General features: G+C 39.4%; 1 long non-coding RNA gene across 1 annotated transcript in view; it reads left to right on the top strand.

Annotated features, from left to right (window-relative positions):
* LOC146321647 (uncharacterized) overlaps nucleotides 1–13,292 on the top strand; it is a 196,453-nt gene that overhangs the window by 124,453 nt on the left and 58,708 nt on the right. The gene's annotated exons all lie outside the window — the stretch shown is intronic.

Raw genomic sequence — 13,292 nt, 5'->3', positions numbered from 1 at the left:
TCTCTCTCTTTCTACTCAACTCCCTAAGTGCACTCTCTTCCTCTCCGTCTCACTTCTTTGTCTCCCCCTTTTCTCCTCCTACCTTCTCTCTTTCTTTCTTTTTCCCCCAACTCCCCCCTTTTCTTCCCCCATCTCTCGCTTTTTCTCTCCCCCTCTCTCCGTGAGTGAGTATTTGCTTAGCTACAGAGCTCAGAGGCAGGCCCATGCTCTCATCCAGTGTCCAAGTCAAATAAAGATGCCTATAAATTTTTGAGAGACACGATGAATAATTTCTGTTATTTTGCGTGTGTGTGTGTGTGTGTGTGTGTGTGTGTGTGTGTGTGTGTGTGTGTGCATAATTTAATGACCTTCATGACTCAAGCAAAACCTACTAAGTGTTAACATTACATTGTTGTCACTGGTACATCTTTACTAATGGAGTTTTGTGTTGGTTAAGGCATCAGCTCATTGGCATCAGATGCTTCAGGGATAATTTGGCATGTCCAGTTAGAGTTGATCAACAGACCTTTGTCACAGCATCCATTCTGACATAAAGTAGTAGAGTAAACACAGGTGTCACCAGTGGCTTGAATTAAGGTTCTGCTCCACTCAGGTCAGACTCTGGATGCTGCTATTGTCCTTACTGGCTCACTTAAGTCTGTGCTAAATGGAACGAGACCTTAATTAGTATCCAGAAGTGAAAATCCCACTTGTATTCTGAATATACAATTTAGATTATTAACCATAATGTTGTAACCATCAAAGGTAGACTCACCACAAGCTTTGAGATTGTGAAACAATGGTAGTCCAAGAAAAAACATGTTTTATTTGCACTGTCACTGAGAAGTACTACACTCAGTTTGGTCTTATGCCCTGCGGCCACAGCCTTGATGCCCCACCCACATTGCCACAGGTGATTTCACCGTTTTCTTCCCTGCCTTTGTTTCTGTCATTAAGGTTTTTAGACAACAGTTTCTTTTGTCAAGATTCTGGGTGAAAGGCTGTGCTTCAAGCCTGGTATGAACCGCTGAAAAACCCAGGCTCTAACAAGACAGAGCGAGAGGCAGAGTGCTCATGACAGATGCGTTGACATGATATAAACTTAATTTGCTTAATTTCCTCTTCAATTCTGTAGTTTAGGCTGTAGACTGGAGTCTCTGTTAGCAGTGACAAACAGCTAGATCTCCATCATAGGCTTGTCTCCTCTTCATTGCGCTGCTAGGTGCGCTGTCATTTTATGGAAGATCACTACTGCCAATATGATGAAAGAAAGATCCTGTAAGTAATTGCAATGAGAAACTTTCTCAAAATAATAACTGATTTAGTATGTAAGAATAATGAGAAATTTTCACACTATTTTTACTGCTAATTCACAATTTATACTAAATATTACAAACTATTTAGTATGTCATTATGTAGTCAGGCCTAAGATTGATTTCCAGTGTCCTAAGTTTTAACAAATTAGGAGAAAAAATGATAAAAATAAGATCATTCTTAACCCCTAAGTTAAATTCATTACATTAATTCGATGGACTTAAAATCATTGTTTTATTTGATGGCCTTGCTGTCCTGCTGCATTTGGCCTGTGTGTCCTCAAAAACACCAAACACCATGTGTCCTTGCCCCTGAAATGGTGATATGAGTTTAACTCTTTTTCAACACAGAATCAGGATTTATTTAAGATCTTTTAGCCCAGTGTGGTATTTTCTAGCCCCAGGGAAGTGGGCAAGTATTACTTTTGGCCCCTGCCTTTAATACTTCAGTCCCAGTGGTTCATTTGTCAGTTACTTGGCTACCAGATAACTTGTAACATCCAATCATATTCAGAGAGCTGCAGGTGATAGTTCTCACTATCACTCTGCTACATGCTGACACTGTTTGCTGCTAAGAATTACTGTTCATGTATGTGTTTGTTAAGTGAGATTAGTCCTCCCAACAGAATCCTCATTGCTGCTTGGATTCTCTGAGAGCTCCCTCAACAATTTGCTTTAAATGGTCAATTCCTTGTTGCATTGCATCTCTGAGTGAACTAGGTTAGATTATTGGTCATTACTGGTTTAACAAGTCTCAGCTGTATGCTTTTGCACTGCTAAATACTTTGTAAACTGATGATGTTAGAACTCTGATTTTAGTGCTGTTAATCATGATTATCATTATCATGAAGTGGTAGTTTTGGCAACAGCATCATTGTGTTGGGACTAGAGGCTGAAGGTGATGACGATGCTAATGGTGATAATATTAATTTAACCATGACCTAAATTTAGCAGAAATTACTCATCAGTAAGTTGTTAAACTACTAGCAGAAATATTTTAACCAAACAGAAGCAGCCCTGCAAACTGAACGAGACAAAAGCTGCTCCAATGTGCCGTCTGTCTTCAGAAGCTACGCAAATGCAGCATCAATTGACTTTAATTCATCTGCTCTGAACATGTTTGTTTATAGGTTTCTGCAGCTGAATAAAGGAAACTTAACAACCAGCCATTAACGATAAATAAAATATATCAAGGTTTCCTGTCACTGTAGTGCAGGTATCGCTGCTGCTGCCCACACTGCACCACAGAAATTGAGAACTACTAATAACACAAGTTTTGACTTGTGTGAGTGAGTGTGTTTGGACATTTAGTCTACGGGGTTTTCCATTTGTCTTAGTCTTAGATACATGAGTGTAACCAAAATTATTTGATTCATAGTGTAGGACAAGTGATGTGGTCTTGCTCTGCTTCCTAGCCCTGCAGCCGGCCCTGAAGCAGTTATGTCCTCTTGCGAAACAGTGACTCATCAGCTGTAGGTGAGCTATATCGCCTTTAGCCAAACGGTGATTAACACTCATGGATGCATGCACATAGCATACACAGATTTGAACACACGTATGTGCGCATGCAATTAGACAAAGGAGGGAGTAAGTCAGAAGGTCCACACTGATTAATTGTTTTTTTGTAAATTTAAAGTCACTGTGATAATTTATCTTTTCTTTTAACGGCACTCAGTAAGCATTTGGGAACCGAGAACAGTAATTGTTAAAGTTTTGAAAGTGAAATTCTTTTCCATTCTTGCTTGTTATACAAGTGCTCAGTAGTCCGGGGGCTCTGTTTGCATATTTCGTGCTTCATACGGCACCACAAATTTTCAAGAGGACACAGGTCTGGACTGCAGGAGGGACAGTCTCATACCCGAAATCTTTTACTACGAAATCACACTGTTGTGACACCTGCAGAATGTGTCTTGGCATTGTCTTGTTGAAATAAACAGGGATGTCCCTTTAAAAGATGTCGTCTGGATGGCGGCATATGTTACTCTGCTGCTCTAGACTAGCCCCCTCCATGATAGCTGCCACGTGCTTTGGCCTCTGCTGGTCTGCTGAGTCCTAGGAAGTTGTTGGGTTTTCGTCATGTCTTGTGACTTGAGTTTCCCACCTCTGCAGTTAGGTTATTCTTACCCATGCTCTCAGACACATATGTGTATCTTCTTGCGGCGCCTTTCATCTTGTCAGCAGCTGCTACTGGTAACAGATCAAGTAGAAACTGGTTTAACGGTTCTGTTGTAGAAAGCCTGTTGCTACACAAGCTACATGTGGCTGCTATTTTTAAGGTGAGACACAGCTTTGACGTCTTTTTACATTTTTTTTTTTCAGATTCTTTGGCTGTTAGGTTTCCTTGCAGCAACTTTAATATTTCCTCCTGCTAATATTCTTAGAAATGTATTTTTATTCCTGTGAGAATATTGTTGTTTTCTGACAACAAGTATTACTGGAGTAAATGTGTGAATCTACCAGCAGCTGTCTGGAAAAAGTAAAATGCTATCTGTTTACAATTGTGTGCATGAGAGAAAGAGTGAAACAATAAATGAAAGAGAAAAAAGAGAATGAATTGTTTTCCGATTGCCATCTCATTCTTGTACAGATCAATATCATCTCTTGTTGTACATGCATATTGACTACGATGTACCAAACAAATGCATTTTGCAGCTTTAAATTTCATTAATTACACAGTGGTGAATTGCTAATGGAGAAGGTGAGCCACTTGTGATACAGAGACTAATTAGAAGTCTTAGTGTTTATCTACTATCTAGACATCATCTCTTTTCATTCCACACCTCCAACTGCCAGAGTTGTGAACAGCACTTGTCCACAGCCCGTTGATGTTTCTGATGACAGCTGCCATCTCTACAAATAGCCTGGGTTGTGGTGAGAACATTCACAGCCCTGTCCTACACCACTTCACTCTTAACATCAGGCACGTCTGGAGTGGGAGTTGAAGATGTGGCTGCACTGATACAGATATTTTACCAGTCCCTGCCTGGCAGCAGATAAAGAAGGAGACAAGTCTAATATGTACAGTATGCACATACTGTTTATTTACCTGCATGGGACCATACCAAGGTGGTGCAACATCTCGGTCTTTATTATAGTGGTAGCTCTGGGAGATTTTTGGATGAGTATGTGCAGTGTATATCACTTCTAAGACTCCAAGCTCAAACACAAATACAAAACAGATGTGTTAATGTTCATTTATTGAAAATCTTCAAATTTTATTAGATTAGATGAGGAGGAACAGCTGTGCTGCTTAAGTGTGATGATGAGAGTGGTGAGAGTGAACCAAGACAGTCAAGTTGTGGGGCACACAGCTAAACACCGAGCTGAAACTCACTGTAAAGCTGCACGACGCTGAGGGAGCTACAGATTCAGGTGATAATTTTCTGTGGGTTCCTCGTCATGAGCAACACCTTACAGATTGTCACCTTGTTTTCACATTTTCATGTGATACATTGTTATTATAAATATATCATAATGTATTTCAGTGAATTCTTATATGTTTTGGAACGAGAAAATGTACTGTAGTAATGTAAAAATATCATTATCGATGAATGTGTTGGTTCAACACACTTCAAACATAACATTATTATGAAAAATGCCAAAAAATGGTAAGAGGTGGTTGAGTATGACAACCAAAGTAGGGGGTGTGGCCTTGTGGCTATGTAGTACGTGAGGCAAAGAAGCTGGTTGTTGGAGGTAACTAAACATGGGCAGCTGCTATTAGACTCTCGATGTTCATGCTGGAAACACAGAATCCACTGAAGCATTGACAGTCACTATGAAGCACATTCATGCCTTTTGTGAAAGTTTCTGTGTGGTAGGTTTCCTGTGTTGTAGCTGATTTAACTGTTAGCGCCTCAGAGAGTCTGAGAGCGAGGATCTCCGATGTTTGTGCGTGTCTGCAGCTACAGAGCTGTAGCCACCGTGGTGACTTTAGTTTTAAGTTGGATATTCAAGAAGACACCACTGTATCTGCCTGTTGAATATCCAACTTAAAACTAACTTCACCGTAGTGCTGTAGCCCTACTGTTCATTGTGGAAACATAAATCAAGGGAGAGGATGCAGTTTGGCACTGCTTCTACAGCCATCAACAGTGCCGAAATTGAAAAATACAAATACTCTTGTGAAAGGAATACGCTGTGTCTGTGTCTTCATCAGCATATATTTGAAAATGAGCGCTGTTTCACAGACTCCCGCTCAAGCACAGGGAGGTGACAAAAGCTCCCACTTTACACGCCGCCTGCCTCTAGATCGCAAAATTCAGTTGCAATAGCCAGGTTTCAACCAGTAGAGGGCAGTCACTATGCATATTTAGAAATGCACTATTTTAAGAAAAGGTGAGCCGTCTCAAGGTGGGCTGTTATTTGCAGCCTGAATGTCGTGGGCAGATAATGTGTTGTTGAGGAGGGTATACACCAGTCTGTTAATTGACTGAAGTCACATTTGAAGCTATGTTGTTGATGTGTTGCAAGGGGGCACCTATTTAGCTAGCCTGCAAACTGATGCTAGCAGTGCAAATTTCATCAGTGAATGTTTATTTGCTCACTGGTTCAACAAGCGAAGGTCCAAGACAAGACGTCTTCATGTTAATATGTTAGATAAAAGGGATACTTGAGCTAATGTGGCTTATTAGTCACAAAAGTCTGTGGCTCGTGCTCTGCAGTAGACTCAGAGTGACCATCTGCTCTGTGCATGAGAGAATGATGACATCACTGCTTTATGCAATATTTGATTGGCTGCACAGAAATAAGATCTGCACCTGTGTAGACGGTATTTCACTGAATTAATGTAAAATGAAAGTGGACAGACGGCGAGATATGTGAGCTGTAGCAAACCCCCCAAAAAAGATCGAATTTCAGTTTTAAACCATTGTCTAAAATTAAAATGTGCTATCCCAGCACAGCATGGCATTACTTAGTTCATAAAGCACATAATGATGCCTGCTTTGACAGATGACATCACAGAACCCAGAGGAAGCTGGACTGATTACTGCTCTGCCTGATATTACAGAGGTTGGTGGAGGGGGAGTGACATGAATGAGAGGAGACACAACGACAGGAGAGGGAATGGAGGATGAGTGATGTGATCATTATGATTTCTGCTTTCTCAACCTGCAAAATATTTCCCACAGCTGATCATAGACAAATCTGAGGTCATTATTATTAGCCATGACATCACCAACAGTCATTGTTAAATGTCTCTGACACCTGATGTAAAAGCTTTTGTCACTGGGGACCACCAGCTTAGTCTAATTTAACTCAGAAGGATTTTCAAAATTGGATCAAATTCATCATAAAGGCACTTATACTGTGAGTGTTTACGTTATGTCTCATTTTCTATTTCCCAGTAATTTTTTTTACACCTGCATGAGTCAGCAAAAACCATCATCAAACATCACAGATCTTTTAACTCCTTATGTGCTCTGCTGCAGTCTTGACATCGTCATCTGGATCTTTTCTGAAGCCTCAAAAGGTTTCCTTTCCCCTGAGTCTGAAACAAACTCAGCATATTAGAGAGTAACTTTGGTATTTTTCAACCTGAACCCTATTTTCCCATGTTTTTGTCTCTGAGTGACTAATGGAGACAAGAATTTTTTAAATTGGTCTGGTACTGAGGGAGAGCACTGCAGCCATCAGAAGCGAAACTAAGCCACAACTTAATCCCTCCAGGCAACTGTCCATCGTCACAGTACCGCCACTAAAAGTGCTTGTCTTTGCCATTGACAGGCTCAGACTTCTATTCTACGTTTCTGACATTATTATGGAAACAGTCCCTACAGAGACAGACCTTTGTTAAAAGAGTAAGTTATGATTTGTTTAACCAGATACTGATGCTGTATTGATCTCACCAAACTAACCAGACTTCCTTTGCAAAAGTCTAACTCTTACATTGTCATTTACATTCACATTGACAGAGAGAATAAATAAAACTGAACTAAAATGCCTTTTTTTTTGTCTTTTAGCTGTTCCTTCAATCACCAACCAACCTTGATTCACATTTTCAGATGTGAAAATATTGGAAGTTGGACATCAGAGATGCAATGTAATCGTCATGTACAGCCAGAATATTTACTCATCTACCTCTGTAAATAAAGGGTTTATTTCAACCAAACCATCATGAAGATGACGATGAGGATGTTAACATTACAGTTTTGCGAAAGAAGTTTGATTAGTTTGGCGAGAGCAATAAAACAGCTGTTTCTGGTTAAACACAATGCATCTTACTCTGACAAAAGATGTCTGTAGGATTCCACTTAGAAAAACAATTTGACCATGTCACTGGCAAAATCAAGCACTTTTAGTAGACTTACCTTGATGGTGCGCAGCTGCGTGGAGGAATGATGTTGTAGTTCAGTTTTGCTTTTAGTTGCTGCAATGCTCTCCCTCAATAGTGCACCAGTTTAAAAAAAAATGTTGTCCCCATTAGTCATTTCATGACAAGTTGAAAAATACTGAAGTTGTCCTTTTAATCACATTGACAATCGGCCAAATGACCTCACCATTTAAAATCCAACTTTCCACATTTTATCAATTGATTCTAATTCCTTCTGTTGAAATTTTCTCATTTGAATTCTTGCTTACTTCATCATTTCATTGTACTGTGAATCAACAGGTACTAGCTGATGATTGCGGCTTATAATGCAGAGGTTTTAGTTAAGATCTCAGGTCAGCGGTGAGGGGAGTACAGAGAAGATATGAGAGCAGGAAGAGGAGGTGGAGCAGAGGAGAGAGGAGGTCAAAATAAAAGAGCAGAGGACAGGTGAAGAGACAGACGTTTCTATGGGACTATCAAAGCTTATCAAAATTAAAACTCAGCATGATGGTTAAGTAAAGAGGTTAATGTCACAGTTGTGGACAATTAAACTTTAACTGTTGAACTAGTTTCATCAATCCGACGTGTTCACTATTAGTAACTAACCTTTGCTGTTTATTTTATTTTGCACCTTCAGCAGTCCCTCATTCCCTGTAATGAGTAGTCGTTGATACACATGCACACATGCACACACAGTGTTAATTTGACTTGCCAAGAAGGAAATAGTGTGATTCGCTTGAGTAGGTCCCTGGACATGAATCCAAAGACAGTAGGGAGCGTACAGAGCAATCAAGTGATAAAGCTTATTATCTGAGAGGAGCTATATTCTAAGACTTATTATCTACCAGGAGTTAAATGACTTTCAGGTCCTCAAAGGCCTGATGGCCTGGTTTGACTTGGCAGGAGAGAGAAAGAAGAGGTGGATGGAGGCAGAGGGGTGGAGGAGAGCGCGCGGGAGGAAGGAAGAGAGATGGGAGGTGATGGAAGCGTAGGGAGGAAGAGAAAAGAGAGGAGACGGGAGGGGAGAGGAAGGGAAAACCAGATGTAAGGAGGAGAGGGGGAACAGAGGTAAAAAAGATGAGCCAGAACACAGAAAGATGAGGAGAAGGTTGACGACAGGAGGGAGGCAGGAGAAGGTGATTCATAGACGTGGGCAGTCACTTCTCTGTCTTTTTGCAACTGCTGTGAAACCAATTTTCTGGTTAGGGTCGAGAAATATACTGTACTTCATAAAGCTGCAGAGTGCTGCATTGTGTCTTTGTTGAGGCAGCTCAGATAGTTTACTACTATAGATACTGTAGATAGTTTATTGCCTTGGATACCACAAGTGTTGGCATAGCAACAATAGATTTTGACTGCCTGTGCTCACTAGGAGCTAACAGCAGTTGGACTGGAACTTCACTAGACGATTGGCTACTCACTGCATGATATGATGTAACAGGTGATCATACAAACTAATGTCAGAATAATCTAATAAAACATCACTAAAAGCTGGTCAGATGACAAAATAAAAAGAAAGAGAAACAGGAAAAAGATTGCATTAGTTAGGTGGTGTACTTTTACAGAAAATTGTCTTAAAGGGATAGTTTTTTTCTAAGTGGAAGTGTATGAAGTACTTATCGTTAGTTGGCGTATAACCTATTGTAGACGGCGGTCGGAAGCCCCCAGTTTGGAGAAACAGAAAAGTCTGAACATCTAAGCTAAGCAAATACTGCTGTGAACAGAGTCTGCAGCAAAACATATTTTAGCCACTTAAAAAAAGTCAATATCAGTTAAAGTGTACGCTATATTTAGAATACTTTCAAGGCTTAACCTTGCAGTCAGATAGCCTTTTTCCAACAGGCTCTATTTGGCTCTATATGGCTCTATTTCACTCAACCAAGCTCCATTGACAAAAACAGTCATTTTAACTCAAACAATTGCTAAATATTCTGTTAGTTCGTTTGTCTTATTGCATGACTGTAGTGAATCTGAACTAACCTTTAGAAACACTAAAGTCATTCAAGGCAGATCAAGGCAGTGATAGATCAGCAACTCCCATGTTCTGTGATGTAAAATTACTGATTTTGCCAATGGAGTCTGGTTGCTTTGGAGAGTGATATTCGGCTTGTATAGCAGTGGTTTCCTGTCGCCATCTCCTGATGGCGAGGTAAACTTTAAATATTCAAAACTATCCCTGTAAGCTCAATAACTAGCAGTACGGCTTCTGCAGTGAGGCTCTGCAAATTGATAATCACACTAAAAGTTGTGGTGGTGGCGAGGTCCAGCTGAAATGATGCCTAACCAGGTCACCTTTCATTCAAAGTCACTGCAAGATAAAGGTCAGTTGGTCGGTTGGTCAGTTTCCCATGCTAATGTCTGCAATGTCACCGAAAGCCCACATGACTGCAGCCCCATAGATCACCTGTGCTACTGTTGAGTACGATCACAACAGCAATATGACCCTCTGCCAGGACACAGAAACACTATTAGGGGCCTGTGTTTTCATTTCTTAATTGCTGTTGCTGGTGGGAAGAAGAAAAATGAAATTAAATCCAGCAAGTGTAAAAAATTTCTCTCTTTCAGTGTATTTCAATTTCTATGGTTGTGTAACAGTGGGATTACATTACGTTCCTGCAGTTCTTCACACTTGACAACTTTTGCAAAAGCAAGCCCTTAAAAAACCTATGTGGTGAAAACATTGAATCTGAAGAATACAATAATGAAGAAAAAAAATCCTAATTTCAATGACTCTATCCATCATAATATGGGTAGCGTTTAGTTTGTGTATGTTATCTAATAAACTATATTCTTAGTCTTTGTATTGAGCAGCAGTGATGATATGGGCCTAGATATTGTTCTTTGTATTTGTAACAAATAACCTAATAAAGAAGTAGATTTCCTTCTTCCAATTAAAATAAGAAAGGCAATCCTGAAACAGAGCACCACAGAACAACACTTCTTCTGTTTCATGTTAGTGCTAGTTGTAAATAAATAGTTAATATAAAATTAACTGCTTTCTCAAGCACATGAACATGTGACCTGTTGTTAGAGAACCAGAGCAGAGCTCCTGTCTCTATTTTCATTGCAGTTTGTGCTCATTACATTTCTTTATTATTATAATTTTTATGAATTATTCACGTTAAAGTGCCCTCTTCTCCCGGTAGTCTTTCAAGTGGACAGACTGTTAAACCAAACTGCTAAAGCTGTAGTTTTTCACAGTATAATTTTTGTTACACTATCACTAAGACACTTTTCTGATTCACTTCGATCTACAGACACAATTGGCACCGCGTTATTTACTCTTTAACATCATTAAGTAACCTGTAATGAAGTGTTTGCCACAGACGTGCACTACACACTTTCAGTGGCCCGGCAGAACCAAGTGAAAAAGACCAAGTGAAAAGTCTTATAATTCTGAGCACCAATCAGGACGATGTTGGATCAAAATTTGACTGAGGGCATGTTTTCTCATATTACCAGTTAGTTGATAATTAGATCTGATTAGTTACTCATAAAGTACACCTAATTAGTTTTTTTTCCACATGCTTTGTTTCATAATTAAGGTTATAGAGAAGATGCTTGAGATGTGAAACAAAGTTTTCAGGGGCTTCAAGTGATATCCTACTTAACACCGCTAAATGTCCAAATATGGAATTAACAAACTACTTTATTTAGCCATCCAGGCAGCCCATTACTGGCAGATAACTTCCAGCTTAAAGAGTGCTAATGAGCTCACTGTGCACCAGTGTTAGCCCAGTCCCTCTTTAAACATACAATATTGACAGCGCTAATAGAAAGAATGGGCTGTAGAGTCCAGAGTTGAATGTTCTTCTATGTAAATCAACTCAACAGTCTTCTGACTTACAAGTAAACTTACTTTACTACTGTATAAATGGCTTTAAAAACTACTTCAACAAAGGAGAAATTGTCAGAGTCAAAGGAGTTTAAAAGGAATGAAACAAACCTTTTTTACTCACCACTCAAGTGCAGCATAGCAGCTACAGTCCAATACTGTTTCTATTTTCTATGTCGATCACATTGACAGAATAATTTATTTATATCTCAAATCAAGAAGAGACACAAAACTACAACAAACTGCCTTGGTTGGTTAAGATTATTCTTTATTATGAAGTGCCACAAAATGCTTTGTGTTCATTGTGCTTACATTGTCTGAATTCTGGCTCAAAAAACACCCAGGAGATCCTCTCTCTGCAGCAGAGAGCCAAATCTCCTGAGATAAGGTGTGTCAGATATCGCTATACAGCAGTAAAAATGTCTCAATCCAAAGGATTCTTTACAAACCCTCTTGCAATAAATGATTATTTAGGTTATCATCATTCTTTAACTTGGAAATACAAAAAAAAGAAGAGAGGTCAAGCTAGTACAAGGTTTTTAATTCTTCTCTACCTGAATTCTAGTTAGTTTCATTGTGCTACTTTCTTTAAGGTGGAGATGACTAGAATGGAAGTGCTTAGAGAGAACAGACCTGGAGCTCACCCAGAGACAGACACAACAGACGCACACACTCGGCTTTTTCTGCCCAAAAACCACCAAACTGCCGCCCAACAGCAACTTTAGCCAGATAACCATAATACTTTTAGACTGCAGTGCAAAGGTGCAAAGAGTTTTAATACAGAATGATACAAATTGTGATACGTAAACAGCAACTGGAGCAACTTTTGTACCTTACTTTTTGATCAGTTGCTTCTATAGAAACTGTGTTACAACTATTTTTATTCTCATTCAGGAATAACATTTCAGATTGGTCAGTGGTTAAAATAATAATTTATTGTTATTTATATTTCTACCAGGGATCAATGTCCCCAAGCTGAATCAAGAAATATGACGGTAATGCTTTTATTGTCTTTGCATATATGGTCTCTTTGCCATACTTGTGCTTTTAATTTGTATTTGTGTAGTCCTTGTGTTCGAGCACCTAATTTAATGTTTTTACCTACTTTGTATGTATGGTTGTTGTGAGTGTAGTGTGACTTTAAAATCACTGATAAAAAAGAGACAAAGACAAAAATTTAAGCCCTAAGAAGTTGGCGCTCTATGACTAATCGTCTAATACAATTCAAATAATTGCAGCTCAAATCTAGTTCACACATCAGGGAGAGAGATAAGACCTGCAATTTGCTGACTCACATTCTGATTGCTCCACTCACAACAAAACCTTCTTTCTTGCCTCTTTCTTATTGACTTGTGAGCTACATTTTTACAAAAAAAAACAAAACTTCTTTGTAAAAGACTTAAAGATTGTATCGTCTCCCGCAAAATGTTGACTTTTTGACTTCAGAACATCGTCGGATCTGACTGCTTTGAAGGGCTTTGATGCCAAACAGGTCCTGTATCTTTATCTCTGAGATGTGAGTGAATCTAGGTAATGGGTCCTTGTATCAATACAGGCTCTCCTTATGTCACTGTAACCCTAAATGATGATGGATATCAGTCAGCCCCATCTCTCATGCCTGAGGAAGCACTGCAATTATCAAAATTTCCTTTGTCAGAGATTCACATCTGAATATTAAGCCATTTTCTTTTCAGCTGCTGCAAGCTTGACCTGTAGACATACTCTCTGTGTGCACTGTGTGCTCACATGTGTGGGCATGCACTTGTGCACCTGTATGTCTATGCAAGGTTACAATGAGAACATATGGCATATAAACAAGCACTTCATGTTTTGTGTGCAGATCTGTGTGTCT

The sequence above is a fragment of the Lutjanus erythropterus genome, chromosome 9 (genome assembly GCF_056507025.1).
Source record: "Lutjanus erythropterus isolate fLutEry1 chromosome 9, fLutEry1.hap2, whole genome shotgun sequence".
NCBI lineage: Eukaryota > Metazoa > Chordata > Actinopteri > Lutjaniformes > Lutjanidae > Lutjanus > Lutjanus erythropterus.
Note: the sequence above shows the minus strand (reverse complement) of the source record. Positions and strands in the feature narration are given on the sequence as shown.